General features: G+C 43.6%; 1 protein-coding gene and 1 long non-coding RNA gene across 5 annotated transcripts in view; one reads left to right on the top strand and one right to left on the bottom strand.

Moving 5' to 3' along the window:
• MGAT4C (MGAT4 family member C) overlaps positions 1-27,567 on the bottom strand; it is a 1,156,917-nt gene that overhangs the window by 37,308 nt on the left and 1,092,042 nt on the right. The window lies entirely within an intron of this gene.
• LOC146855967 (uncharacterized) overlaps positions 1-27,567 on the top strand; it is a 175,346-nt gene that overhangs the window by 111,465 nt on the left and 36,314 nt on the right. Inside the window, exon 2 of the long non-coding RNA XR_014981419.1 lies at positions 3,969-4,591. This is a non-coding gene — a long non-coding RNA (uncharacterized LOC146855967). The remainder of the gene's footprint in view (positions 1-3,968; positions 4,592-27,567) is intronic.

The following is a 27,567-nucleotide window of genomic DNA, read 5'->3' as shown; positions in this document are numbered from 1 at the left end:
TGGCACAGGATATCGTACTTGTTTTCAGTGCCACACTACTACATTACTTGGCTCGGGTATGTTGGAATGTTCATCTACACTCATTATCAAACCATTGTTGGGCGTGCTGTATCTAGGGATGCTGTTGTACCGTGTTAAGAACATTACCATTTTGGCAATGTGAGCAAGGGATTTATTAGTTGGGATAGCTTGATTGTTAGGGACAGTCAAAGCTTTCTGTAATTTAAACCTGAGCTCAAGCTCCAGTAGCTAAGGCACAGAGGAGACAGGCTTAATGTAACGAAAATATATACAGCATTTAGAAGTAACAAAATAGTTGACAAGTCAAAAACATAACACAATAAAAGCCCTACTCTAAATTATAAAAATAGGGAAAAATGCAATAATTAAAATGACACAAAAACAACAAAAGCCCAATAAGTGGAACTGGAGATAATTATTCTTATAGATGTAATTATAGAAAGCCCCAAGAAAAAGTAAATCACCAATAATAGCTAATGGTTGCGGCAGAATGGCACCAATGTGCAATTACAGGCTGATCATTATGGAGCCCGGGTTGGACACACCAAGTGCATTGGTCCTTGTGAAAATCTGGAGGTTAAAAAAAAAAACATTGGAAAAGTTTCTCTGTCCCACTAGTCTGGAGGAAATGTTTTCAAAAATTTCAAAACGTTCTTCTAGTGCCCATACAGGTACAGTAGTACATTTTTAAGGCCCCCAGAACCTCAGAGGGGACACCAAGAGACACTAAAGGTATCAGGCAGAGGCCACCAGCAAAGTCCACTCCAAGTTCCAGTTTCCACTGGTCAACTGGGAATTTCCAGAACAGGGCCTCTAGCATCTTGTTTTGTTCCTGTACCCATACAGGTGGTCATCCAACTGACCCTTGGAGACTTGTTTGTCTTGGGTACAAGGGACAGTAGGTCCTGGCCTTAAAAGCTACTCTCAGGTGACCATCCGCAGGTCCACTCCTCTTCTTTTCTTCCACAGGTCCAGAACATTTTCTGAGGATGGTACCTTGGGGTGCTACATTTATGGTCGGCATCAGCTAGTGGGTGAGCTTGATACCTGGGCACACCCTAGTCTATCGGATAAAAGTTCCCGGAGGCAACCTTACCCACTATTTCATTACATCCTATTTGCATTAATGAAAACAGTCCCAAAATGCCATGTGCCAAAGCATTTTCAAGTTGGTGTAAGTCTTCGGCCACACTAAACTTAGGCTGTTTGTGCTTGGGATGTGTAGGACAGTGGACTATGAAAATTACCAGCGACCACCCACAACTAACAGTAAAATCCAGTTCAAAGCTGGCCCTGTAGCCACAAAACAGCAGGAGACAGAAGTCCGATAGGAGAAAAACAGGCTCCTTCAGCAATTAGGCAGGGGATACTCAATAATTGTCCTGACATGCTGTTTTCTCCCTTTCAAGTGTATCAAAGTGTTACAGTGTCATCAGACCTGTCAGACAGGATTTGACATTGTGGTACCAGCCGGATGGCAGGCCCCTCCCCTTTTGCTGAGCTCAAAGGAGTCCATCCCTGCCAATTCAGGTTGATCTTTCAATCACAGTCCTATACTATTGTGTGGCTCTTAGGAGAAATTACACACTTCATTCACACCTTATTCATACCAAGTACAGGCTGGAAGAAGCTGGAGAGTTACTGCAAATTAGCCTCCAGAAACTTTGGGCAAGGAAAAGGAAACTTTTCCTTCCTTTACTGAACCTGTTTTAATTGGCCATTGGACTCTGCACACTTTACCCCTGCTAAACATCGGTAAAGTGCTTGTGCTCTGCCTTTCAACAGCTGCGGCCGGCTCAGGTAAGCGCGGTTAGGCAGAGTAGGGCGTGGAAGGGGGGAAGACGACAGAAAACGGAATAGGTATAATTAAATAAATAAATAACAACTATTCTATCGTCCTCCGGTTCCCCCCCCGGAGTGCCCTGCCCTGCCCCTTCGCCCCACTGCGCTTACCTGAGCCAGTCGCCACTGCCTTTCAATCATGGTAAAACTTTCATATACCTTACTGTCACATTTCATTTACTTACACGTCTCTAGTATATGCTAGTACATGTAACCAGGGCCTGGAAATTAAATGATGCTAGTGAGCAGCAGCACTCATTGTGCCACACACTAACGTAGCACTATGAGGCATGTCTCCAGGCTTTCCCCTACAGTCTGGGTGTGTAGTTCTAAACTCCCATACCAACACAATATGTTTAGTTGAAACGGAGGGCCCGATTACGATCTCAGTGGATGGGTTACTCTGCCACAACGGTGACAGATATCCCATCCACCAAATTCTAAATCCCATAGGTTATAATGGGATTTAGATTTCCACGGATGGGAGATCCATCACCGTTGTGACGGTTTAACCCGTCTGCAGAGATCGTGAGCAGGCCCAGAGTTGTATCTCTCTGTATTGAAGTGCTCCAATATTTAAGTTTTGTTTTGGTTTTTCAGGTGCATGAGTCTGTTAAGGCCACAAACACCTGCATGAGATGTGGATTACTTCCCTCCACTTGCTGTTAACTTCATTGGCAAACCCCCTAGCCAGGAAAAGGACTTGCATAGGGTGAGGTGGAAACTAAAGCCCAGCAGCTTCAGTGTCATTGTGGTCTGACTTGACAGCGCAGCTGTCACCAGATAATTATGTGGGCATCACTAGAAAGGGGCTTTGGCTCCACCACCATGTCGGGAGCCAGGGGTACATGTTTTGATTGGGCAGAAGCTGTAAAAAAAATGCTTGCCCTCCATGCAGTTGTGATCATTTTGTTTTTCTATCCAGATGTCTACTCTTGAACTTTCAGGGTCACACACAAGAGATTGGAATGCTATTAAAGTGTCTTAGATAATTAAATAATTGATGGTGTTTTTCTCTGGCAGCAACACAGAGGGGTGAGGACAGTCATTAGGCTACATAGATTTTAAGGTCTGGCTTGACAGTGCAACTGTCACCTGACCTTTTATTCTACACCAATATTATTCAACACTTTTTGCTTCTACACAAATACTATTGCCTTGCTGTTGACATCATTCCTTTAAAGCCAGACCTCTTGGCATTCCTAATGCTTGTTTAAAGTATGAAGGCAGGAAGAATCCAGGTGAGCGGTTAATAATCCTGCTATGATATTCCAACAACACTGCCACATTGTATAAACAACGTGAATGGGTATGCCAGAGCAAGCAAAAAAACACAGTTGATTGAAGCAGGTGTAAGTACAAGAAGGCACCCATCATGAATAAAAAAACAACAGACTGAGGCAGAAGCATGTGCGCGGTACCCCTGCCGTAAATAAATTAAAAAGGAGCGCAGTGCCTCCTACGTGCATCCTACCTTCCACATTATGACATGCACTATCAATAACACTATTTATAAGGATGATAATACGGTTCCTGGTGTTTGTTTTCCATTTACTGTTTTTTGTTGTACTGACTGTTACTATGCTCTTGAAATATCTTAAATTAATATTTATTGTAATCATTTCATGGATTTAAATATTTTCTCAGAGCTTCCATCTTCCTTACCTTTTTTCTTTTTGCTTTTCTACGGGGCATTCTTCTTTATTTGGTACATATCTTTTGGTTAAACCCTGCTGCTTTTTTGGAAATATAATCACAAGTCCCTATTAAAGTATGTTTCTATGAATGTTATGTCCTTCCTTGCTTGTTGTAGTATTTGTGGTTCAGATGTTACAGTGATTTATTCCTATCTGACTACTAAGTGCTGGCACACAAAGACCACTTAATTTCTTTGTGAGACACATCCACACATTTACAAATCGGATCTGGATTAAGACCTTTAGAGGCCGTAAGCACTTAAAAGATTTTCGTGGTTCCAAATATACTTAATTTAAAATATACACAATAATAAACCATAAAATAAATATTATTTTTCGAAATGAAACAAAACGTACTGTAAGATGGAAAATAATGTTTATTTTTGTCTACTTTCACTTCATTCATAGGTTCAGCAGCACCATTTGCAGTTGTGCACCATTTGGTCCATGGTAAATACGGCTGTGGAAAATGTCTGTGGTGACCCCCTTCCCTTGATGACCTCAGCACGTGCTTCTTTTGCTTAATGGTCAAGCCAGCCCTGCTACAAATGCATGTGCAGGTTGCACTGATGGACTGGATGGCTGGCTGCTACTTTTATTCTATTTTCTCGAACAACAACACCACACAAGACATGTTGCAGAGTTAATTAACTCGCACAGACTTGCCATCGCCAGGAGATACGTTTGCTCAGAGTTTCGAGCGTATGCATGCTAATCCCGGGGATTTATGCTAAAAATCCATGTAGGCCATCGACTTACTTTCCAATCTGTGAGCTGCAAAGTAAGGCATGAAAGGCTTCGGATCGTTACTTATCTCTGTCTGCGAGCTATTGTAGCATGACTGGGAAGAAATAGTCTATAGAGATGTCTTGGAGGCCTGAAGTGTATTCTACATCATTCAGAAGTGAGCTGCATAGAGAGTAGTGATAATAAAACCCAGCCTGGTAACACAGATTAATGCGAAGGATTTTCAGGTGAATTACCAAGGGAAAACGGCAATACAAATCATGGTGGCAACTTCAATACACATTGTGAGTAGAAAATACTTCTAGGTATCCTTCTCTAAATCTGTGCGAAAATGAAAAAACATGAAATTCAGTATCTTTTACCTTAAACAAATGAATAACCAGACTGCAAAAGCAAAATCGAAAAACATCTATTTACATATATATTCCCCACATTAAAATGTCACATGTTTCAGATTCCTATCGCCAACTAAACTAACTTCCCACCTGTAATGTCGTGATAGGGCTGGGCGTTAGGACCAGCCCACGAGGTGGAAGGATAGCCAGGGACGGAAGAGGAGGAGCGGAGGCGGAGAGAGTCAGTCATTTGTAGTAGCAGGGCAGAGGAGAGAACGAAATAAAAACACCTCAAAAGTAATCACGTGTCGGTGTCGTGCTTGGCCGCCCCACGACACTACAACTGGCGACGAGGAGTGGTCGTGGACCCTGCCTCCCTCACCTGCATCCTGTGTGCGCTCCGCTGCTTTGGAACTGTCCTCTTTCGCGGACCGGGAGTCCACCCCGGTTGCGTCGTGCCCCCTGCCGAGTTGCTCGTCGGCTCCGCTGCCTCGGAGCTCTGCCGTACCCTGGGGAGTCTGCCCCAGCCGCGTGTCATTCCTGTGGGTCCTGCCTGTCGCAATCCGGGAGTCCACCCCGGTCGCTTGTGTGCCCAGAAAGGTACATCTTGCTGTTCGCGACCCGGGAGCCTACCCCTGTTGCGTGGTCTGGGCAGTGAGTGCCCGCCCTGCTGCTGACATCGAGGGATTGAGTGAAGAGTGCGTGAGGTGCCCATAAGCTGAATTCATCTGCGCTGAGGTACCGGTGCCTGTCTCTGTCCCTGCTTCTGCAAGCTGCTGCCACCATGTGAATTGGGCTCTGCTAGTCTCGTGAGGAGCGAGATCTCACGGCGGCCATCTTTGAGTCATGAATCTCCACCAATCCCCTTGCGAGAAGTGTCCGGCGGCCATTTTGGAGTCAGGCAATGGCTACAAATGGCATCAAGCATTGGCAAATGTTATGCTGAAGAGTTGCTGCTGCATGTTTTGCACCACATTACAGGACCACAGTAGCAGCCTACGTGGTCTGCATCGCTCCTGGGCTCCCTGCTGGTATGTCTACACAATTTACAAGTGCGAATAAGCATCACATACAGTGATTTACGCCGAGTGACAGGCGTTGCGAGGACTCCGGTGCTAGACTGTCCAATACAAGGGAGTAGTTCAACTGTCTGTTACACAGTTGTATATCATGTCCGGATCACCCACATCATGACTGGGTCATGCCTCTACGGGTACCAAATGCAAAAGCAACAATTGATGGACAGAATGCAGAACAATGTCATACATTCACCCCAGTACAGAGATCTGGGCCTAAATCCATCGTTTTTTTTGCTCACCATGCCGTTCCAGTTTGAACCCAGCCATATGCAAATCAGTCTTGACCCTGTGCCTCATGGGAACAGTCCAGACCGAACTGCCAAGCCAGGTCCTCCCTGGACTGGAAACAAACATCCTAGGACCGGTTTCTGGCATTTCAGCCGTCTTCAGCCAGGCTTGCTTGATTTCCAGTGGCATGGAGAGCAAGGGACCCACGTCTGGGCATACCCTTTCCACTCAGGGTGACAAATGCAAAAACAACAATTGATGGACAGAATGCAGAACAATGTCATACATTCACCCCAGTACAGAGATCTGGGCCTAAATCCATCGTTTTTTTGCTCACCATGCCATTCCAGTTTGAACCCAGCCATATGCAAATCAGTCTTGACCCTGTGCCTCATGGGAACAGTCCAGACCGAACTGCCAAGCCAGGTCCTCCCTGGACTGGAAACAAGCATCCTAGGACCGGTTTCTGGCATTTCAGCCGTCTTCAGCCAGGCTTGCTTGATTTCCAGTGGCATGGAGAGCAAGGGACCCACGTCTGGGCATACCCTTTCCACTCGGGGTGACAAATGCAAAAACAACAATTGATGGACAGAATGCAGAACAATGTCATACATTCACCCCAGTACAGAGATCTGGGCCTAAATCCATCGTTTTTTTGCTCACCATGCCGTTCCAGTTTGAACCCAGCCATATGCAAATCAGTCTTGACCCTGTGCCTCATGGGAACAGTCCAGACCGAACTGCCAAGCCAGGTCCTCCCTGGACTGGAAACAAGCATCCTAGGACCGGTTTCTGGCATTTCAGCCGTCTTCAGCCAGGCTTGCTTGATTTCCAGTGGCATGGAGAGCAAGGGACCCACGTCTGGGCATACCCTTTCCACTCGGGGTGACAATTGTTTGTTGTAACGCTTTTCGCCCTAAGTGGGATGGGTATTCCCAGACGTGGGTCCCGTGCTCACTACGCCACTGGAGTCAAGCTATCCTGGCTGATGACGGCTGATAGCCAGAAACCGGTCCTAGGATGCTTGATTCCGGTCCAGGGAAGACATGGCTTGGCAGTTCGGGCTGGACTGTTCCCATGAGGCACAGGGTCAAGACTGATTTGCATATGGCCATGTCTGAACTGGGGTGGCGTAGTGGGCAAAAGAACGATGGATTTAACCCAGATCTCTTGACTGGGGGAGAATGTCTGCATTGTCAGCATTCCGTCCATCATTTGTTTGTTGTAACGCTGTACGGGTACCAGCATCAGGCGGGAGTCGCCTATGTCCACCGTGCAAATGGGTGGACACAGATTTGGCATGATTGGAGTCCCTTTTCTACGCCCGCCGGAACCCCTAGCCCTCATATCAGGGGGAGGAATGGGTCTTCGCCGGCAAGAATGGCTAGAGGACTTCGAAGACTTCATGAAAGGGTCACGTGTGAGTGAGGAGGAGCAGCAATTGATTGCACTACGCAACTTAATCGGGAAAGACGTTGGTCAGATCATAAAGGAACTTCCAGCTGACGCTGCTTCATCATATGTCAATGTGTGTGACGCTCTAAACAGAACATTTCTTCACAAACAAAATATTCATTATGAAAGATACACATTCAACTTGGCATCTCAAGAAAAAGATGAACCCATGAGTACTTTCATTACGCGACTGCGACGTTTGGCTCGCTACTGTGAATTTGACTCCTTCACGGCGGAAGATGCCCTTCGCCTACGAATCATAGAAGGATGCCAGTCTGTGTCGCTACGTAGACGTCTATTAAAGAAAAGCTACTCTCTGGATGAAATTGAAGAAATGACGCGAGTACATGATCAAGCAGAAGAGCACGCCAAGAGAATGGAAGCTGGAAGAGGCGAAAAACGTGAACAGGCATTTAGGCTCCAATCTCGTGACACTAAAAGGTCCTACCCTGCAAGGCAACAATCATCCAGATCCAAAGTGCAGTCTCATTATACAAATCGCCGCCGTCGCAGTACCAGTCGTACTGACAAAAGACAGGAGCGCCAGCTTAAGTGCTATTGCTGTGGATATGACTTCCCTCACACGGAGACCAAAATGCAGGAAGTGTGGAAGGGACAACCACTTTGAGAATGTGTGCGGTGCATCATGCAAAGACAATCACCGAGACAAGTACAGACAGTCCAGACAGGCTAACATTCATCATCATGCCAAGGCAGTGTGGGACCGCAGAGATTCGTCCACTGGGTCTTCACAGTACAGCTGTCATTCTCATGTGACATACCAATCCCGTCAATCTCAATCTCGTGAGTCAAGGTCGCTGTCCCCAGTATCGCAAGACAGTGATGAGTATGTCTGCATGGTCGCGGATCCAGACCGGCTGAAGAAATACCCGCGATTAAATCTTAATATGGACACGCACTTAGCCAAGTTTGTGCTGGACAGTGGGGCATCTCTCAACTATATCTCAGTTGCAGAATACAAGAAAATGAATCCGCCACCGCACTTGCATAAAGCTGCTCTGTGGGTGTACACCTGGATGTCAAAGGAACCTCTCCCGTGTTTGGGACATTTCCCTACTAATCTCACATACAAAGATAGGACTATTCCAGCCCGCATTCATGTCATTGATGGTCCTGAAGCAGATTGTCTTCTTAGTTTACCAACGGCGGAACAACTTCGACTAGTTGAAATTTTGTACAAAGTTGATGATGAACCTGACATAGTTCACAAGTTTCCTAAGCTATTTACCGGACTTGGAAAGATGGCTCATTGTCAGGTTCGACTGCACATAAATGAACGTGTGACTCCCATAGCTCAACATCACAGGAAAATTCAGTTTCACCTTCAACAGTCTGTCGAGGAGGAACTGCAGGACCTTCTCCAGGCTGACATCATCGAGAGGACATCAGGACCCACTCCCTGGGTCTCTCCAGTGGTTGTAGTGCCCATAAAGGACTCACCTGGCAAAGTGTGTTTCTGTGCAGATATGAGAGCACCCAACACCGCCATCGAAAGAGAACGGCATCCAGGGCCTCACATCAGTGATCTGATTGCATCACTCAATGGTGCGCATATGTTCTCCAAACTGGACCTTAACAAAGGCTATCACCAGCTGGAGCTACACGCGAAATCGAGATATATCACCACATTCTCGACTCATCAAGGCCTGTTCAGATACAAAAGACTCAGCTTTGGGGTTTCATCTCCCGCTGTGATTTTTCAGGAGGCCATCAGGAAGGTAATTCATCACATTCCCAACACGCTGAACTACAGTGGTGACATCCTCGTTTATGGCGCGACACTGCAAAAACATGACACAGCGCTGGACCTAGTCTGTCATGCTCTATTGGACGCCAACCTCACTTTAAACAAAGACAAATGTGAATTTCACAAATCCACACAAAAATTCTTCGGACACATCTTCTCAGGCGCAGGAATGAAACCTGATCCAGAAAAGATTGCTGCTTTGAATGATACCCCCAGGCCGCGAGACGCTGGAGATGTGCGTTCATTTTTAGGCATGGCAAGCTATTGTGCACGGTACATCAAAGATTACGCCACCATCAGTTACTCTCTGAGGAAGCTGACCAAACAAGGACACTCATTTCAATGGACCACGACATGTGATCAAGCCTTTCAGGCAATCAAAGCTGCGGTTGAATCTGCCAAAAACCTTGCATATTTCAATCCTAGAAGGAAAACGGAAATCACAGTGGATGCGAGTCCCGTAGGACTTGGAGCTATATTAGCTCAATATGACAGAGAGAGTGATCAGTGGTATATCGTAGCATATGCCAGTAGGAGTCTCACAGACACAGAGAGAGCATACTCTCAGCCGGAAAAAGAAAGCCTGGCGGTAGTCTGGGCCTGCGAACATTTTCACATTTTTATCTACGTAAAACATTTCACACTCATCACGGACCACCAGGCCCTGATAACCATTTTTGGAAATCCCCGAGCCAAGATGCCACCAAGAATAGAATGCTGGGGTATTCGACTTCAAGAGTATACTTACACCATCATCCACAAACTGGGAAAAGCTGCAAATCTAGCTGACTATATGTCCAGACATCCCAAAGCAGCATCCACATCCAAACCCTCTGTAGCTGAAAAATACATCCATTTTGTGGTGGCTCAAGCCAGACCACCCGCCGTCCCTTTGGAGGCCATCCTTGACGCTACCAATGAAGATGCCACACTTGGAAACGTGAAACATCGCATTCAGACAAATAGCTGGAGACATCTGGAGGAATCCGGACAGAGTGAACACATTGACAGTCATGAGCTGCCCTCCTTCAGACATGTGAAGGATGAACTGTCCATCACCTCAGATGGTCTTATACTAAGGGACAAACGAATCATCATTCCGAAACAGCTGTGCCAAGGAGTCATCAACCTAGCGCATGAAGGGCACAGAGGTATTGTTACCACGAAGAGGGCGCTGCGGGAGCGAGTTTGGTTCCCGACGCTTGATCAGATGGTTGAACTTACACTGAAGGACTGCCCACAGTGTCAGCTAGTGAGTCGAGAGGATCCCCCTGCTCCCCTTCAAATGTCTGATCTGCCGGATGGTGTGTGGCATCATGTCGCAGTGAACTTCTTTGGACCGTTACAATATGGCAAGTATGTCCTGGTCGTAATGGACGAATATTCACGTTTCCCAATTGCGCATCTCATAGCATCAACGAAAGCTGCCTCCACTATACCTGTACTGGATGAGGTCTTCGCAGCATGGGGCATCCCGAAGGTAGTGAAAACAGATAATGGCCCACCATTCAATGGACAAGAATTTGCTGCTTTTGCCAATCACCTAAACTTCAGACATCGGAAGATTACTCCCTTATGGCCCCAAGCCAATGGAATGGTGGAAAGATTTATGGCCAATCTAAAGAAGACCATTCAACAAGCAGAACTGTCCAAATGTGATGTGCAGATGGCTTTAAATTAGGTATTACGTGCATATCGAACCACACCACATACTACCACAGGCAGATGTCCGGCAACACTAATGCTGGGTCGCACTGTGCGCACAAGAATACCGGTCTGTGAAGACGCAGCCAGTGGCATGTCTCAAGACTCTGAGCACGAAGAATTAGCAGCAAGAGACAGGCTGAAAAAGGAGTAGATGAAGGAATACGCAGACAGACGCAGAAAATCTGCACAACCATCTATCCAGGAAGGAGATTGGGTATTAGTACGACAAGAACAACAGAGAAAAGCAGACTGTCGCTATCACCCATGCCCCTAAGTGGTGACGAAACAAAAAGGGACCATGATCACAGCTGAATCGGAAGACAAGAGAATCACAAGAAATGTGACTCATTTTCAGAAGTGCACGCCCCAGGTCAGAGAAGCGTTAACTGCACCCCGCAATGTGGTTCAAGGAGATGCACTTGAGTCAGCAAGTAATCATCGACCTGCGATGCCTCCTGGTGAAGGGGAACGGGCAGCTCAAGAAATATCCCTCCGGCCGCAGCGAACTCATCGAAGACCCGTTCGCCTGATTGAAGAACTGTAACTATGGTGTTTTCTATTATTGTATACACTGACATACATGGACACACTTGAAGTATTTCAAATTTTTAAGAAGGGGGAAAATGTAATGCCGTGAGAGGGCTGGGCGCTAGGACCTGCCCACGAGGTGGGAGGATAGCCAGGGACGGAAGAGGAGGAGCGGAGGCGGAGAGAGTCAGTTAGGGCAGAGGACAGAACGAAATAAAAACACCTCAAAAGTAATCACGTGTCGGTGTCGTGTTTGGCCGCCCCACGACACTACACCACCTCTTTTAAGTTTATACTATTTTGCGGTTCTTTCTCTAGCTTTGGTGCATTCAGGGGTAAGTGCTCTATAATATATTTAGATACATGTTGAAATTGTGTAGGGAGCTATTTCAGTACACTATATATATGCGCAGTAGATATTTGTTTCAGTCATTGTTTTTCAGCTATTGTATTTATATGGTTGTATTACGGAACCACACATGCCATTACCACATATGCCTTTACAACGTGGGCTTAACAACGCATAAGTCTTTACAGCACGTCTTTACCACGCAAAATGTTACCATGCATATACCATCACGCATGTCTTTATAGCGCAAATCACTTGAAAGCAGAAAGTAAACTGGAAACAATATTGGAGGAGAATTCTGAGGAAACAGAACTAACTATAGATCAGATTCCAGACCTAAAACATCTCTTTGATCTAGTGCAAGATTTAAGTGAAGTGGAAACTACAGAAAGTCAACTACTTCAAGAACTGGGATTGAGTACAACAAAACACAAAAGTAGTGGTCTGACAAAAACAAATCTAAATACCGTCCACAACTATCTCCCGGAAATAAAATCGATCTGTTCTCAGAAGCAGTAAAGAAAGAACTGGACAGCCGAGAAAAAACACGAAACAACAACAGAAGAGAAAATCTATCAACTAAAGAAAATATGGCAATCAAAACCTTAATGGAGAACAACAATATAATTATAAAACCGGCAGATAAAGGCGGTAACATAGTCATACAGAAGAAGACCGACTATGTTAAGGAGGCCCATCGACAACTAGACGACCCTACCAAGTATAAAAAACTTGTACATAATCCCATCAATAAAATGATTCTGGAACTACAAACCAACTTAAATGAATGGCATACTCAAAATCTGATCAATGACATTGAGCGACAGTACCTTTTCAAAGAACATCCGACCATACCGACCATATATTTTTTGCCGAAGATTCATAAATCTCTTTGCGACCCCCCCAGGAAGACCAACAGTTTCATCATGTGACTCTCTATATGAAAACGTCTCGACATACACAGATCACTATTTGCTACCAAATGGTCCAGGATCTCAGTTCATATATCAAAGATACCGGTGATTTCATATGAATCTTGTCAAATACCTCATGGAATTCCAATTACATCATGGCTACTATCAACGTTGTACCTTTATACTCTTCAATTGAACATAAATTTGGTTAACAAGCTTGTGCATATTTTCTAAAACAACGAAAGATTACAGAATTAAAACACTCAGACATGCTCATGACCTTGATAGCACTATGCCTTAAAAACAACGTCTTTCTGTTTAACCACGAGCTATAACAACAGTTATGTGGCACTGCCATGGGCATTTCATTTTCATCAAATTTTGCCAACCTAAGCATGGGCTGGTGGGAGAAAGAAATCGCATGGGGGCCCCCAAATCATCACGCAGTGGAGAGAATCGTACTCTGGATACGAAATATTGATGATTTATTTTTTATCTGGAATGGCAAAAAAGAGGAATTTATGGACTATATCAATTAACTGAACCAAAATGAAATTGGCCTGTCCTTTACATGCTCAACAAGCCGTACAAAAGTCAACTTTCTAGACACAACAGTTTACATTGACCAAGGACAAACACATACAACCCTGTTTAGAAAGAAAACAGCAACAAACAGCATCTTACATGCAACAAATTTTCATCCTAAACCACTACTCAACAGCATCCCATATGGAGAATTCGTAAGAATACGAAGGAACTGCTCCAAAGATGATGATACAAAAACCAAGATCTTGGAAAGCGCGAAAAGGATGAGGAACAGAGGATAACAGGCAAAGAGATCTCAAATTGAACAAGTAACACACACTGAGACTCTGATGACAAAAAGCCAAAAAGCAAAAGAAAAAGCAGAAAAGAAAGAACAAATTTTGGACAACACCAAGATTGGTTCTAACCTATAGCAAGGAAAGCCTAAAGGTCACACAAATTATCCAAAAATATTGGCATATGTTGACACAAGACCAGGATATTGGATAAATCATTGGCAAATGACCACAAGTTACATACAGAAAGGCAGTCTCACTTCGAGACAAAATAGTCCAGAGCCACTTTCAAGAAATACCCAAAAAGAATTGGTTAGAACAACAACAATTGGGGTTTAAAAAATGTAACAGTTGCAAAGCTTGCAAAATTGGTGTTAACGCAAAAGAGATAATGGATCCGGAAGGAAGACCTATCAGAATAAATCACAAAATCACTTGCACAACACAGTTTGTGGTTTATGTCATACAATGTGAATGCAGGCTCAGATATATTGGCAGCACCATCTGTGCAAAAACGCATTTTGGAACACATTCGAACAGTGAAAAACAAAGATTCCAATTATGCAACAGCAAAACATCTAGCCATATATCAAAATAATGACTGGAGATTAATGGAATTCTTTGGATTAGACACCATTCCTCAGAATGAAAGAGCAGGAGACAGAAAAAGAAAACTAAGACAATTGGAATCATGATACATCATCAGATTACGCACAAAGATTCCTAAAGGTCTCAATAATGATGAGGAACTGCACTTCCATCTATGAACTCGCACATGGAAATATCTAAGAATAATATCAGGAAACCAGTGTGACAATCAAACATTGGAAAATTGCCCTAAACAACTTTCTGATAATTTAACCAAAAGTCTAACATCACGACTAATCTTTGATACTAGACCAAATAAAGGGAGTGACTTGGAACCTTTGACAAGAAGGAATTGACAACACCTGGGACATTATGTACAATACGCAATGCCCATGGGACAATACATTGAAATCACAAAGGGGGTTAAGAATAAAAGATACTATAACATTATATTTATGACTAACATTTCCATTAAAAAATATATACTAAATGTAACAATGCAATTATAAATACATGAAGTACTGCCCCCACTGAGAATCACTGTTGTGATAGGATGTACTATGCATTTTAATATGATTTAAAGTAGACTTTTGTTTAATGGTTAACAGACTCAAAGAAGTAATAACATATCACTGACGTCAGACTAGTGTACTAAAAACAATGTGTTAATCTGTCTTTGGTAAAAAGGGACTAAAATTCATAACTCCCAGAATTCCACAGTAGGGGCTGTGTGGGTGGGGTGTGTGACTCCCTGCATGGATGTGTGAGTGGGTGATTCACTGAGTGTATGGGTTTATGAGTGCACGTGTTAGGGACTGTATGGGTGAGTGAGTGTATGTATAGCTGTATTGGTGAGTGAATGGATGTCTTAGTGGTGTATGTGTAAGTAACTACATATGTGATAGGCAGTATATGTGAGTGTTGGAATATATAAGTGAGTATATATGACAGTGAGTGATTGTGACAGTAGCTGTATGGATACGTGTGCGATTATATCAGTAATTGTTGAAGAGAGTAAGTATGTGATACTATCTGTATGAATAAGTGAGGTGGTGTGTGTGTATAACTGTATAGGTGAGTAAATGGCAGTGTAATTAATTATTTTGGTGACTGACTAGGTGTTTGAGTAACTCTTTGGGTGAGTGGCAGTCTGTGAGTGTCTTTATGGGTGGATGAGTGGATTTATCAGTGACTGTATTGATGAATGACTGCGTGTATGAGTGACTGTATGGGTTAGTGAGTGGATGTGTGTGTACACATATGAATCACTGAGCGGGTATGTACTAACTGCTATTGGTCTGTCTATGGTTTCAATATTGGTAGTCCGTATTTTAGAGTGGGTGTATCAAAGGTTATATTAGGGTGTGAGGAGGTGAATGAGATGATGACGTGGATGATGTCATCAGTGATGTCATTTGAGATGTCATCAGTGATGTCATCAGTGATATCACTGACCATGTCATGAGTGATGTAATTTGTGACGTCAGCAGCAGTGCATTGCGGGGGCGCGAGTTATAGTTAGCTCTACTAACTATAACAGCCAAATTTCTCTGGTTTTATACAAGTGAAATGTCCAACTAATTATAATAATAATAATAACGTTTTTTTAAATGCTAATCCCTAACTATAACGTCCCCAAAACCTGTGGTTTTTCCAGTGAATTTCTGAGGTTTTTTAAATGCTAATCCCTTACTATAATGTCCTTAAAACCTGTGTTTTTTTCAGTGAATTTCTAAGGTTTTTTAAAATGCTAATCCCTAATTATAACGTCCCTGAAACCTCTATTTTTTTCAGTGAATTTCTAAGGTTTTTTAAATGCTAATTTCCAACTATGCCTACATAGGTAGGACATGTGCAGAAAGAGGAAGAAAGGTGCAGAAAGAAGCAAGAGAAGTGTAGAAAGAGGCAAGAGAGGTGAAGAAAGAGGAAACAAATGCAGAAAGAAGCAAGAGAGATGCAGAAAGAGGCAACATAAGTCCAGAAACAGGACTACTTTGACTGTACCTTACAACAGACTCATACAAAGTACCCTAATCACTAATCCTTCTCTGAAGATGTCTTAAACCTCACTTCTCTCTTGAAGGTTCATTATTAATCGACTGCTCAGAATGTTAGGCATACCAAATGTAAAACAGCAATTCTAGGCATATCACTGTTGTAAGTCTGACCAAGTTTGTGAAGGTATGCATGTGTCTCTACCTAGTGACATATTAAATGTAAATAAACATACAAACACTTGAATACCTGTGTTTCAAATAGCATACTCTGTAAATGTGTGAAAGAAAAGGTGTGTGCATTTCTTTCTGCTCACAATAAAGGGCGCATGGGTATTCAATAGTATATTTGAGGGGCTCTAGATCACATATGTACATAAGACATGTGTGCTTGTGCAACCGAATGACAGAGCAGAATTGAGAAAATTTGACCACCTATAGGAGAAATTACCTGCTTTTTAAGCTACAATATACAGATGCATAACACATGTAAGAATACATATACAAGTAGACATATACCTCAGTCTCAGAGGCGAGAGAAGTTCAGAAAGAAGCAAGAGTTTCAGAAACAGGCAAAAGAGGTGCAGAAAAAGGAAACAGGGGTGCAGACAGAGGCGAGAGAGGTGCAGAAAGAGGGAAGAGGGGTGCAGAAAGAGGCAAAAGGGGTGTAGAAATTTGCAAGAGAGGTGGAGAAAGAAGCAAGAGCAGTGCAGAAAGAACCAACAGAGGTGCAGAAGGAGGCAAGAGGGGGGCAGAAAGAAGCAAGAGAAGTACAGAAAGAAGCAACAGAGGTGCAGAAGGAGACAAGAGACCTGCAGAAAGAGGCAAGAAGGTTGCAGAAACAGGCAAGAGAGGTGCAGAAAAAAGGAACATGGATGCAGAAAGAGGGAAAAGAGGTGCAGAAAGAGGGAAGAAGGTTGCAGAATGAGGCAAGTGAAGTACAGAAAGAAGCAACAGGGGTACAGAAGGAGGCAAGAGGGGTACAGAAAGAGGCAATAGGGCTACAGAAAGAAGCAAGAGCGGTCCAGAAAGAAGCAAGAGCCGTGCAGAAAGAACCAACAGAGGTGCAAAAAGACGCAAGAGGGGTCCAGAAAGGGGTAGGAGAGGTGCAGAAAGAGGCAAGCGGGGTACAGAAAGAGGCAGGAGGGGTACAGAAAGAAGGAAGAGAAGTGCAGAAAGAAGCAACAGAGGTGCTGAAAGAGCCAAGAAGAGTGCAGAAAGAGGCAAGAGAAGTGTAGAAAGAAGCAACAGTGGTATAGAAAGAGGCAAGAGTGGTACAGAAAGAGGGAAGAGAGGTGTAGAAAGAGGCAATAGAGTTGCACAAAGAGGGAAGAGGAGTGCAGAAAGAGGCAAGAGGAGCGCAGAAAGAAGCAAGTGAGGTGCAGAAACAGGCAAGAGAAGTGCAGAAAGAGGCAAGAGAATTGTTGAAAGAAGCAACAGATGTGTTGAAAGAAGTAAGAGAAGTGCAGAAAGAGGCAAGTGAAGTGCAGAAGGAGGCAAGAGAGGTGTAGAATGAGAGAAGACGAGTGCAGAAAGAGACAACAGGGGTGCAGAAAGAGCAAAGATAGGTGCAGAAAGAAGCATGAGAAGTGCAGAATGAAGCAACAGGGGTGCAGAAAGAGGCAGGAGAAGTGCATAAAGAAGCCACAGGGGTGCAGAAGTAGAAAAGAGAGTTGCATAAACAGGCAAAAGAGGTCCAGAAAGAAGGAACAGGGGTGCAGACTGAGGCAAGAGAGGTACAGAAAGAGGATAGAGTGGTGCAGAAAGAGGCAAGTGAAGTGCAGAAAGAGGCAAGAGAGATGTAGAATGAGCGAAGACGAGTGCAGAAAGAGACAACAGCGGTGCAGAAAGGTGCAAGATAGGTGCAGAATGAAGCATGAGAAGTGCAGAATGAAGCAACAGGGGTGCAGAAAGAGGCAGGAGAAGTGCATAAAGAAGCCGTAGGGGTGCAGAAGGAGAAAAGAGACTTGCAGAAACAGGCAAAAGAGGTTCAGAAAGAAGGAACAGGGGTGCAGACTGAGGCAAGAGAGGTACAGAAAGAGGATAGAGTGGTGCAGAAAGAGGCAGTAGGGATGCAGACATTTGGAACAGATGTGCAAAAAGAAGCAAAAGCAGTGCAGAAAGAACCAACAGAGGCGCAGAAAGAGGCAAGAGGGGTACAAAAAGAGGCAAGTGAAGTGCAGAACAAAAGCAAAAGAGGTGCGGAAAGAAGCAGGAGAACTGCAGAAAAAGGCAAGAGAGGTGCAGAATGAGTCAGGAGAGGTGCACTAAGAGGCAAGAGGGATATAGAAAGAGGCAAGAGGGGTACAGGAAGAAGCAAGAGCAGTGCAGAAAGAATTAACAGAGGTGCTGAAAGAGGCAAGAGGGGTGCAGAAAGAGGAAAGAGAAGTGCAGAAAGAAGCAACAGAGGTGCAGAAAGAGGCAAGACAAGTGCAGAAGCAGGCAAGTAAGGTGCAGAGAGAGGGAACAGTGGTTTAGAAAGAGCTAAGAGGAATACATTTGCAAGAGAGGTGCAGAAAGAAGCAAGAGCAGTGCAGAAAGAAGCAAGAGAAGTACAGAAAGAAGCAAGAGAGGTAGAAAAAGAGGGAAGAGGGGTGCAGAAATAGGCAAGAGGGAGGCAGACATTTGCAAAAGAGGTGCATAAAGAACCAAGAGCAGTGCAGAAAGAACCTACAGAGGTACAAAAAGAGGCAAGAGGGGTGCAGAAAGGGGTAGGAGAGGTGCATAAAGAGGCAAGAGGGTACAGAAAGAAGCAGGAGGGATGCAGAGAGAAGGAAGAGTACTGTAGAAAGAAGCAACAGAGGTGCTGAAAGCGACAAGACTGGTGCAGAAAGAGGGAAGAGAGGTGTAGAAAGAGGCAAGAGAGTTGCACAAAGAGGAAAGAGGGGTGCAGAAAGAAGCAAGAGGGGTGCAGAAAGAAGTAAGTGAGGTGCAGAAAGAGGCAAGAGAGGTGCAGAATGAGGCAAGAGAGGTATAGAAACAGGCAAAAGAAGTATAGAAAGAGGCAAGAGAGGTGCAGAAGGAGGCAAGAGAGGTGCAGAAGGAGGCAAGAGAACTTTAGAAAGAGGCAAGAGAGTTGCAGAAAGAGCCAAGTGAGGTGCAGAAGGAGGCACGAGAACTGCAGAAAGGGTATAGATAGAAGCAAGAGAGATGCAGAAACAGGCTGGGGAGGTGCAGATAGAGGGAAGAAGGGTACTGAAAGAGGCAAGAGTGGTAAAGTAAGAAGCACGTGAGGGGCAGAAAGAGGCAAGAGAGGTGCAGAAAGAAGCAAGAGAGGTGCAGAAAAAAAAGAAACGTCCAGAAAGAAGCAAAAGAAATGCAGAAAGAGGCAAAAGAGGCGCAGAAATAAGCAAGAGTTGTTTGCACACGATTAGTACCAATATAATACCCACATTTAGAAATAAGTAATAGGTGACCATTCTAGGTTTGCAAAGGGCCTTCCACCACGCTGTAACACTTGTCGCTGCATTTTTGGTAGTGTTTGAGCGCTTTGAGCTAGAAACAAGGTTTCTTTTGATCAAATCTGCAGATTATGCAGCAGATGATGGATTGTGTACAAATGTGGAAAATGTATATTTGTGCGAAAGTCGGTGCAGCCAAATGGTCGCATAATTGCAGTTGCCCTGCTCATACCTCCGACTAGGTCCAGAAGTGCTCCTCAGTGGTTCCTTCTTTTTTTTTTGTCTCATTGAGTTTATAGTTTAGCTTCTATGGAAACGAGGAAGAGTAAACCTGAGGTTACCACTCCACAACACAGACTACCATACCACATAATTACTCTCCATACCACATAATCTCACTCTACATAATTCCTATACACTAAATACCACTTACTTTCTATCCACATAATTTCACTGCACAACATACCACATAATTCCACTACATACAACGTACATCCACTCCACAAAACATTAGTAAAAAAATTTTACATTTACAATGCCAATAGCCGTAACTTTTGTTAATGAGAGACCTATCACATTCCAAATGCTTCTTTAACTAGTAATCGCATTTGCGGAGTGGTCGAGAAAGAGGGCTGGGCCTCCGACCAGCGCTCAGTAATTCCACTGCATAGGAATTACAGGAGGTACCAGAAGGGCTTCTTTGGCCCCAAAGTCCCTCAGGAGAAAAGTGGACTTCATCCCCCAACCAGTAGTGTGTCAGGAGGTACGTTTGCAGAGTGGTGGAGAAAGGGGGCGGGGCCTCCGAAGGCTTCTTACCAATCCCACTGTATGGGACTTACTGGAGGTAACAAGAGGGGTAATTGACCCCCAAGGACAGTCTTGGGGGCCAACTACCCTTCTTTTACCTCCAGTAAGTCCCACACAGCAGGATTGCTAAGTTCTCATAGCAGGCCATTCCCCCTTTGCCCACCACTGGCTCTTGGATGGGGATTGAAGTCCCCTTCGCTGCTGGTGGTCCTTAGGGGCCAACTAGCCTACCTCCATAAAGCCAAACACAGTGGGATTGCTGAGAGGTAGACAGAGGCCACACCCCATTTCTCCACCACTCTGCAAATGCGCCTCCTGGCACACTCTTGGTTGGAGGATGAAGTCCCCTTGCCTCCTAAAGGTCCCTGGGGGCCAGCTAGCCCTCTTGTTATCTCCAGTAAGCCCCACACAGCTGGTCCAAGGCCACGCCCCCTTGCTACACCACTCTTCAAACGCAGCTCCTGCGCACTGCTGCTTGGGGGATGAAGTCCACTTTAGTCCTGAAGTCCTCAGGACACAAAGATACCTCATTGCCCCACCAGCAGTGTGCCAAGAGGTGTGTTTGCAGAGTGGTGAAAAAAGTGGCATGGCCTCAGACCACCTCTAAGCAATCCCACTGTGTGGGGCTTACTGAAGGTACCTGGTGGGCTAGTTGGCCCCTAAGGACCCTCAGTATTCAAGGGGGATTAAGCCCCCAATCCAGAACAAGCCAGGAGGCGTGTTTGCACAGTGGTGCAGGGAGAGGGCAGGGCCTCTGGCAAGATGCCAGCTTTTTTAAATTTGGTTTTTGGAAAGAGGGCTGTGTGGCCCCCTTACCCTAATTATTTCTGGGCCCTGGGGACCCCATCCCTTAGGGCCTGAAATTTTTTTTGTTTAAAAACAAAAAAAATAGGAATGGGGCTGCGTTTCCCTCCTTCCCTGGGCCACTATTGGCCCCGGGGACCCCATCCTCCAGGGCCTGGCCTCGTTTGAATGTATTTTTTTAAATCCCAAGAGGGGGGCCACGTGGCCCACCTCCCCTGGGCCAGCCCTCAATGTTAGGGACTGCGGGGGAGCCCCAATGCCCCCATGGTCCTAGCTGGCTCCCCACCTCCTGCAGGAGCCACCATTGCTTTTGGACAAGGGGAGCTGCTGACATGCAGCTCCCCTTGTCCAAAAGCAATACTGCTTCACTTCATGGAACTTAGAGCAGGTTTTCTGCTCTCACTTCCATGAAGCGAAGCAGAGTTTGCAATGACAGGGTGGGAGCAGTGCTCCCGTCTTGTCATTGCAAACTGCAATGTCCCAGGGGTGGGCACCCCGGGACATTGCCGGAGCAGGCCCTGGGGGGTGGTGGTCCCCAGGGCCATGGAGGGCTCCAGGAGGGGGGCCGTGTGGCCCCTCTTCCAACATGTGAATAGACCCAGGGAGGTGCCTGCAATACCCCCACCCCTAATTACTTAAAGCCCTGGAGAGGTGGCTTTAAGGGGCCTGTGAGGCCCCCAAACCTAATTGATTAAAGTCCCGGGGTGGTGGCTTCCGCATATATTTGCATATTGCCACCGGGACCTGGCCCACCCGGGGGCTCATTAAAACGAAGCGTGGGAGGCTGCGCTTCATTTTTTTCTGACGGGATTTGCGAATCTCGCCGATTTAAAAAAAAAAAAAAAATGCTTTTATGCTTTTTTGGGCCCAGGGACCCCCTGACCAGGCTTAGAGAGTCAGGGTGCTTCTACCATGCCCCCTTTTCTTTTTTTCACCTTTTTGTCTTGTGACTCAGTTCTACCAAGTCACAAGATGGCTGCCAACACTTCCTGGTTTGGAGTGTTGGGAGCCAATCAGAATGAAGCTCGTGATTGGGAGGGTTTACGAATCCTCCTCGGTCACCAGATATCAAATTTTTAATTTTTTTAATTTCTCAGGAACTGCTGAACAGATTTACACCATTTAAAGCAAAAGTGCACTCTGGACCAAGAGCTACCTCTCTGCCAAATTTGGTGTAATTCGTTCAGCAGTTCGGGCTGTAGCCGCGACAAAAGTTCCTATGGGAATTAACATGGAGAGAACACGTTTTGGGACCCCTCTTTTTTCTCGGCCTCCGCTTGACAAATCACCCCGAAATTTTCAAGACAGGAGCTGACCGGAGCAGGCCATTAGTTTTAAAATGTTTGCGAAGATTCGTCAAATGGTGCCAAAGATATTGGCAAATCAGAAAATGCTTTTCCTATGGAAACTAGGTCCTAACTATAACTACCTACTGGTGATCGCCAGTAGGTAATAACTATATATATATTCACTGAAAAAACCATAGGTTTCACACATGTTATAGTTAGCGGAAATTTTACTGATAAAAAACCAATGAAATTGCCCCGTTATAGTTAGTGCTGGCAACTATAACTCACGCGACCGCAATCCTCTGCTGATGCTAATACTGTATTTAGACACTTATTTGCCCATGTCTTCTTCCATACATTTTTAGCTATACATATATTACAAATATTTTTTTTTATAAAGACACATATGTCATCAGCAGAAGATTGCGGTCGCGTGAGTTATAGTTGCCAGCACTAACTATAACGGGGCAATTTCATTGGTTTTTTATCAGTAAAATTTCCGCTAACTATAACATGTGTGAAACCTATGGTTTTTTCAGTGAATTTGCAAGGTTTTTTAAATGCTAATTCCTAACTATAACGTGTGTGAAACCTATGGTTTTTTCAGTGAATTTGTACGGTTTTTTAAATGCTAAGTTACTTTACGCCATTCGAGGCGTGCGCGCCCACTTAACGCAGTGCGTTCCGTGCACGGTTTTTATCAACTTTAATAAGCCCTGTACATTTGGTGGCCTTCGGCCACCAAAAGCACAGGGGGTGGGGTCAATGTGGATAGTGTTTTTTTTATTTCGATTTTATAATTTCATGTTGCCAAAATATAGTTTTTTTACTGATGTAATAAGCTCTGTACAGTTGGTGGCCTACGGCCACCAAAGGCACAGGGGGTGGGGTAAGTGTGGATAGTGTTTTTTTTATTTCTATTTTTTACCGTACGCTTACGGTAAGCGTACGGTAAGCGTACTCGGCGAAATTGCCGAAAAAAAAATAAAACCGTTTTTGCTCTTGGGGGATGTTTGGGGACTCCCTCAACATGACTATGTGGGAGGGAGTTGTCAAAACAGCCCCGTAACATGTTTTTGGGCATCATGTTTGATAAATAACACTCAGTGCGAGAGACAAAATGGCGGACGCCGCTTCCTGGTTTCGGCCGATTCGAATGTTTACTAAGATCTAAGAGCCAATCAGAATCGCGCTCGCGCACGCCACCGTACGCGTACGGTAAGCGTACGGTAAGCGTACCGTAAGCGGGCTCAGATATATATATTGATTTAAAGGCTATTTTCTCAGAATCTACTGAACAGATTTACACCAAACCTACAAAAGGCACTTCCTTGACATAGGGACTACCTCTCTGCCAAATTTCTAGTAATTCTGTTCAGCCGTTCGGGCTGTAGCTCGTTCTAAAGGTCCTATGGAAAAATGCATGGGAAAAACGCGTTTTGGGACCCCCCTTTTATCTCAGCCCCCGCTTGACGAATCCCCCCGAGACTTTCAGGGTAGGAGCGGAGCGTAGCGCCCCACCTATTTTGAGAAATTCGCGAGGATTCATCGACCGGCGCCAAAGTTATTCAAAATAGAATGTTGCGAATTTCCTATGGAAAAGGGGTCCTAACTATAACTACCTACTGGCGACCACCAGTAGGTAATATATATATATATATATCCAAAGCAAATGTTGATCCCTCTCCTTTAAATCAACAGCCGAAGACCATAAAGTTGCAAAAAGTGGTGATTTATTGTCGCTTCGCACACCTGTACATGGTGCAAGGGTGCCTGCATCATGGGGAGATTGTTTTTGTGCAAGAAGGGACACATTCCTGTAAAAAAACAATCACTAAATACATTTTCCTCCTTCAATGTGTGGTGTAGAATGCAGCACACATTGAAAGAGGAAGAAATTAGAAGAAATGAAAACATTTCTTCTCGTTGTGTCTTGCTACACCACCTCTAGAGTGCTGCAGTATTCACAAACATGACCAGATTTATGATTTCTTGTAAATCTAGAGCTAAATCTTGTTCCATGGGTGTTGTGCGGGAACATTCACAGCAACAGCCATGGAACGCCCCTTCAACAGAAAGTGTTGCGTATGATGGGGCTGTATTTACAAGGAGAGGAAAAGCCATGCAGGGTGGCTTTTCCTCTCCTTGTAAACATGGAGCTGCTCCCAGCACCACCACTACATCACAAAGAGTGATGTATTAGTAGTGCAGGGGGCTTGTAAATCTGCGACATAAGAGCTTACGGATTGGCAGAGTAATACGATAAGTACATAGTGCTGGATGGATGATTGAGAAAGTGCGTAGCAGTAACGGGAGGTTTGCTAGACTGCATGGGTACTACCTTAGTATTTACAGGAGTGTTCCAATAGTATGTATGTGGTTAGAGGTGTGCATGCATAGTGTAGTGAATGCTGTAGGTGTACTTGTGTTAGTGGCTAAGCCACTCTATACGTATATTTTTAGTCAGGATAATTACAAGAGTGGAGAGAGAGTGAGAGTGTGATTGAGGCACTCCATGAGTACTACCTAGATTATTACAAGAGTGAATCAGTAGTCTACAGGGGGTTAGGGGCCTGCATAGATTGTGCACATTTGACTGTAGCACGGTGTCTCTTCATGCCTGAGTCATTGTCCAAGTGCATGGGCAGTGACTGGGTAGATAGAGTGCTGGTATTTGAGAGCAGAGTGAGTTTATAAGTGCATGTTTTTCGGCACAGAGATTATATGAGGGCATGGTTCTATGACGATGATTGCAACAGTGAGGAGAGAGTGAGAGTGTGATTGGAGCACTGCATGAGTACTACATAGATTATAACAAAATTGAATCAGTAGTCTACAGGGGGTTAGGGGCCTGCATACATTGTGCACATTTAACTGTAGCACAGTGTCTCTTCATGCCTGAAACATTGTACAAGTGCATACACAGTGACTGAGTAGATAGAGTGCTAGTAGTTGACACCAGAGTGAGTTTATAAGTGCTTGTGTTTCGGCACAGAGATTAGATGTGGGCATGGTTCTATGAGGATGATTGCAACAGTGAAGAGAGAGTGAGAGTGTGATTAGAGCACTGCATGAGTAGTACTTAGATTATTACAGGAGTGAATCAGTAGTCTCCAGGAGGGTAGAGGCCTGCATAGATTGTGCACATTTGACTGTAGCACGGTGTCTCTTCATGCCTGAGTCATTGTACAAGTGCATAGACAGTGACTGGCAGTTGACAGCAGGGTGAGTTTATAAGTGCTTGTGTTTCGGCACAGAGATTAGATAAGGACATAGTTCTACTGAATGATTAGAGTATTGCAAGGAGATCATCTGACAAAATGTATAACTGCTCGGGTACTGACAGAGGTATTGAATTAGTACATGCTAGTGGTAAATGACTTGATTGGTGGACTGTATCGTTAGTACCTGAGGTATTTTAGACATTAATAAGCAGTGAGTAGGTGTTTAAAGGTGTGTATGAATAGTGCCTGGATGAATATAGTAGTGGATAGATAGTGTTTGGATTACTTAACCTTACCTTTGCAGTAGTAGATATCAAAATATTGTAAACATTTTTTGCAGTTGTTCGTTATATTTTAAAGTTTAAAGACTTTTTAACTTTATAATTTTGATCTGTAAAATAGAAGAAAAAATACAGTTATAATATATAATATTATCATTTTATAAATACAACATAATTTAAGCATAATATAAATTATTTTATTTGCCTTTTTTGCTGTTCTCAGAATATATTGAATTTCACTATAAATAGCGATTTCAATGTTACTCATCACATAACAGCGGGCAAAAAAACAATCAAGAAGATTGTTTAAAAAAAAACAAATCTGTGTCAAAAATATTTTCAACATAGTGAACTATGTCTGCACATTGTATAAAAATAACATCCTCAATAACATAGCATATAATACAGATCACACATATATAAAATGCTTCTTTATAAGAGAATTTTGTTACTACAAGATAAAAGAAACAAAACAATAATTCAATCAATAAGTCTTCATAATTTACATATACTCTAAATGATATTCTTTAAAATATGTGCTGTCAGAATATCCCTGAAAAAGTGCTTAATTTACATTTAATATATTTCCTCTAGGCCAAATGATATTCCTGAAATCCTTTACACTGAAATTATCCAAAGTAATTGTATTAATAGAGTCTAACATATACCCAATAGGTCGAATTATGTTCATAGAACTTTGGCTTTAAGAATCTAAGGTATGAATTTGGTAATTTGTTTGGCAAACGATATCTAAAAACGAAATGAGCATCATTACATTATGTCCATCCTTTATTGCATTTTAAGTAGACAGTGTAATGTCCAGATGTTGTAGAAGGTCTATCATGGAAAATAATTGCTACTGCTACAAAAGTTCTTCCTGATATTGATAGTTGACTTGCTACAAAATTTTTAATTGAAGTTTCCAATTTTCTTCCATCAGCTGTACAACGTTGTATCATTAAAATTATACATTGTCCAAATTTTTGTATAAATAGTGTTGATAACATTTCTGATTTGCATTGGCTACACTCCATGTTTTGATTTGCTGCTTTAACTAATTTGTTGAAAGACACTGTTTTACAGTCTGGTATTGTTAAATATATAAATCTTTCAGTGTCTATGTTATAGGTAGAAGTAAACGTACAATTTTCACATTCATGTTCCCATTTACAACAAAGTCCAAATAGATTTTCAATTTGTTTTCCTTCTTCTTTTACTACTGCAAGCATATACATTAGAAATTCCTGAGCAACTTGTTGCACATTCTGTGTAAATTGCGTAGAACCAGAACATATATCCAAAAGCTTCCTAATATCAGAAACAGTTTGGATTTTACTTTTATCAGTTATCAATTTTTCAAAAATAGAATACAACAAGGAACAAAACCTTTATCCTTGATTTTCTATAATTTGCTGTAGCAGATTTTCGAGAAAAATACAACATTTACCACTACATTAGCATAGCAGTTGATACCTGAACTATTTTCTGATATCTGACAATCTCTTCAATACTGTCCTTTGTCTTTTTGCTTGGATTTTCAACATTATCCTGTTTTTTTTCTTCTCTTTAACTTCACTACAGATATTCTCTTACCTTCTTTTTCGACCTACTACACACTTTTTATATACTGGATATTCACCTAAATTGGGAGCATACAGTCTCCTTTACCGATTATACTCTCTTACACA

Source organism: Triturus cristatus, chromosome 4_1 (assembly GCF_964204655.1).
Source record: "Triturus cristatus chromosome 4_1, aTriCri1.1, whole genome shotgun sequence".
NCBI classification, from domain to species: domain Eukaryota; kingdom Metazoa; phylum Chordata; class Amphibia; order Caudata; family Salamandridae; genus Triturus; species Triturus cristatus.
This window is presented reverse-complemented; position numbering and strand designations above follow the sequence as displayed.